This window comes from Canis lupus, chromosome 5 (genome assembly GCF_048164855.1).
Source record: "Canis lupus baileyi chromosome 5, mCanLup2.hap1, whole genome shotgun sequence".
Classification (NCBI taxonomy): domain Eukaryota; kingdom Metazoa; phylum Chordata; class Mammalia; order Carnivora; family Canidae; genus Canis; species Canis lupus.
Window position 1 is genome coordinate 13,207,966 of NC_132842.1, and position 4,084 is coordinate 13,212,049.

Sequence of the window (4,084 nt, forward strand, 5' to 3'; positions counted from 1 at the left end):
AAGACATCAGTGGTGAATAACATACCAGTTAATTACTTGGTTTTGATGCAGTGGTGATGGAAAATGTTAACATCAGGAGAAACTGGGTAAAGGGCATAAGGGAATTCCCTCTATTACCTTTATGACTTTGTAGTCTAAAATTATTCTGAGATAAAAAGTTTATTTAATAATTTATAAAGCCACAAGAAATGGAGGTGACAGCAATAACATCCTGGATTCTGGAAAGCAAAACTTAGCAGACCCCAGAAACCTGACTCCTAAGCCAACATTGAGGAATGCCAAGAAGCAAACCAATATCCCCCCATAGAACTGCCAAATGTTCATGAATATGACCTCAGGTACCAGCAGAAGGAGCCCGAATATAGGACTGACTGATTGCCAGATGGGGTCTTCAATACTACACAACTTGGCATTGCTTCTCCAACATCCTTGTGTAAGCCTATGTGTCTCCTTAGAAGGAATAAAACAGAAGGTCTTTATGCTAGTAAACACCAGGAAGAGTTGAAGGTAAGGTGACCTACTGAGGAGGAGTAAGGAGCATGACAATTATCAACTTACTGCCTTTCATCCCCAAGTTCACTTTAATTGCTATTAGGAATTGAATTGTGCCCCCTTCTTCAATTCCTATATTAAAGAACTAACCCCTAGTACCTTAGAATGTGACCTTAGTTAGACAATGGGGTCTTTTCAGAGGTAATCAAGTTAACGGCCACCAGGATGGCTCTAGTCCAATGTGTCTGGGGTCCTTATAAAAGACGAACTTGACACAAAGACAGGGAAGATGGTGTGAGGAGACACAGGAAGAACGCGGCCATCTACGACCCAAGGAGAGACCTGGCATGATCCTTCCCTCACCCCTCAGAAGGAATCAACTCTACCAACACCCTGATTTTGGATTTCCAGCCTTGTCAGTTGTGATACCTTAAGTTTCTGTTAAGTAAGTTTGGCTGTGGTACTTGGGTATGGCAGCCCTAGCAGACTAATACAATTGCTACACTGCAATATTGAGCTGGACCCTCTAAGCATATGTCCTTTTCTCCTTTCTTAGCTACCATACTTTCGTTTGCTTTTTCTTGTTAATACCATACCGTTGTCGGTGGTGTGTTTGTTGTGGTTTCGGGTGGAGACATCCAGTGGCTCTTAGCCTCCGGGTAGACAATCTTTAAGTGACCTTGCAGCCCTGGCCCTGTGACCGCCTCTCTGGCCAGCAAATGGACTGACAAAAGCCCTGACTTCCTCTGTGAGCCTGCCCTTCCGCCTGTGGAGAGGCATATCCTGCCCAGCCATCTTGTATCCCAGTGACATGGATTCTTTCCAGTCCCAGTCATGGTTCCCTGCTTGCCAGCCTTGTCCTGACTGCAATCCAGGGAGATGGTTTCTACTTGCCTGGGAGCCCTAGCAAACTTCACCATCAGGTGAGCTGCAGGTGAGCTGCAGTCACACCTTCACCAATGAGATCTGAATCCCAGACATGGGGAGAGGGGGCCCCCTTCCAAGTTTGTTCCTTTCTCAGGTACTCTGCTTTTAGCCCTAGAGTGTTCTTTATAGTTGTCTGTACCCATGTACACTTAGTGCCTTTGGGCTGTGACTGATACAGAAAGTAATACGAAAGTCTATAATCAGAATATTTAGAACTTCAAGCCTGTCCCCCTCACTTGGCTACCTGAATGCTGGCAGCCAGGCTATGTTGCCCATCCAGGAGATAAGAAGATTACTCTGAAAAACTGGACAACTGTAATGGCGGTACCCAAGGAAAAGGTTTCAGAAATGTCAGTCAACAAATCCTATTTATACGAAACGGTTGCTTCCAGTCAGTTTCTTTGTGTCTCCTTAAATATATACAAACAACCAAGGATCATCAAGCATTTGAGGAAAGCCTTTAAAGTTAAAGGATCAAAACAAAAATGTTTTAAAGAATAATAGAAAAATAAGTCTACAAGGAGAGAACACTTTAAAGAGCTAGCACTAATTTCTCAGGTTGTGAAATAGTGGTGAAAAACTCAGTGGAAGGGTTAGAAGATGAAGTTGAAGAAATTGCTTACAAAATAGTACCCAAAAGAAGTTGGAAAATAAGTTTGAAGACTAGAACAAAAGGACTCAGATGTGAATAATAAACATTCCACAAGGATGAAACAGATAATCAATGAAATCATTGAAAATTGAAGAAAATTTAACTGAAGGCCATCAGTTTCTAATGCACAGCACAATGGGTACAAATAGACCCACCCTAAGGTACACATTGTGATATCCCAGTACAGAGAAGACCTTTAAAAAAAAAACAAAACCCCAAGATTTCACACAAAGGATTGAAATCTGAATGCATCAACACTGGAAATTAGAAGAAAATGTATTACTACCTTCAAAATTCTCAGGGAAAATTATCTTAATTTGTGTAAGGGTAAGTTTAAAAAAAAAAAAAAAAAAAAAAGGCTTCCAGACACACAGTTCTCAAAATTTTACTTCTTAGTACCCTCTATTGGGAAACTATTGGTCAGCCAAAATGAGAGATTAGACTAAGAAGATGTGGGACATACAGAAGTGAATCATGAGGTGACAGATAAAGAGCAACCAGTCCAGATCGGAGCCAGTCAGAAAGCTACCAGAGAGAAGTTTCCAAAACAAAACAGAATAGCTAGTGTGTTTGAAGATTCGGAGAGGAAATTTATATAACTGAAGAGTAGTTGAAGGTTGACTAAATGATTGATACATAGAACATCGTGAAAATAAAATTACTGATTCAAAAAAGAATCCTGAGAAAGGAGAAGTCAGCACCGTATATTACATAACTCAGCCGTGATTGGCATGTTTCATTGTCATAGTAATGTAAACATGGATTATTAACTAAATTCATGATAGGACCTCACTGAGAGGAAGAGGGGCTAGAGGGTGTGCGTGCGCTTAACCATGAATAATCACGTAGGGATTTGGAGATGAAAAAAATGAAAGTGGCTACTTCTGGAGAGTGGGAAACAGGTAAGGTAGGGCAGGGGACCACTTTTTTGCTTTGTTTTATTTTGATTTGGGGGTTTTTGAAGCAAGTTTTCTAGAGCATGTTTGACTTTTCAGGGCTCCACTTTATCTTCTGTCTTCAGTGGCTTTCCTTTGAAGATGGCTTTGTATGCTAGCCCCAGGTTCTGGACCTAACAGAATTTAACTTGCTCATTTAAAAAACAATTGTCATTTGAAAACCTCAAGGTGACTCTTCCATCTCTTGTCACTCTATCATTCTTTGATGCCAAGTAACCTTTTCTAGAGTTATAAATATAACATCTGGTGCCGCCTTCAGCAGCACATATACTAAAAATTGGAATGATACACAGAAGATTAACATGACCCCCTGCACAAAGATGACAGGCAAATTCATGAAGCATTCCATATTTTTAAGTAAAATGTTTCTGAGTTCAAATATATTAAACAAATACAGATAAATATATCTAAAGAGTTTATTTTAAATTAAGCCTTCATAATCACTGACTACATATGAAAATAAATCCACAAGTTCTCTCAAATTAAACAATTATTGAAAGTACTTTTTTTTAAAAGTACTTCTTTATTAAAGAAATGCTTCCAAATATTGAAAATTAGAAGTTTTCTTACTGTGGTAAAAGGCACATAAAATAAAATTTACCACTAATTACTTTTAGGTGTACAATTCAGTAGTGTTGGGGAAGAAGTGCTTTTTAAAGAAAATGTAAGCAGAAATTAGCTCAGGGTTGGAACTATTTGTATCATGATCTATATCAATGTATTTATTTAATGTTCCTCATTTCATATTAGCTTGAAGAAATGATGTTAACATTATAAACTTTCAAATGTCTCCACTGTAGGTAAGATCGAAGCCTATGAAAACTATTTAAAATATTCGAGAAATTAACTCATTTTTTCACCCACTTAACAGTTGGGAGCCATTTGAAATAAAAAAAAAAAAAAAACAGTAGTGTAACCAAATCTAAGCAATCCAAAATAAATGCCCATTGTTTCTTGAGAGAGAGACAAGACATCACCAGTATGAGCTACAGAAAACACCCACGTTAACATCTTGGATATATTATTTTCTTGCTGAATAAAAAGTTAGGCACACAGC

General features: G+C 38.6%; 1 non-coding gene across 1 annotated transcript; it reads left to right on the forward strand.

The window, feature by feature from the left end:
- The first annotated feature begins 3,273 nt into the window (after positions 1 to 3,273).
- Positions 3,274 to 3,382, forward strand: LOC140634509 (U6 spliceosomal RNA). The gene has a single exon (XR_012031956.1). It is a non-coding gene; the product is annotated as a U6 spliceosomal RNA (small nuclear RNA).
- Positions 3,383 to 4,084: the final 702 nt, after the last annotated feature.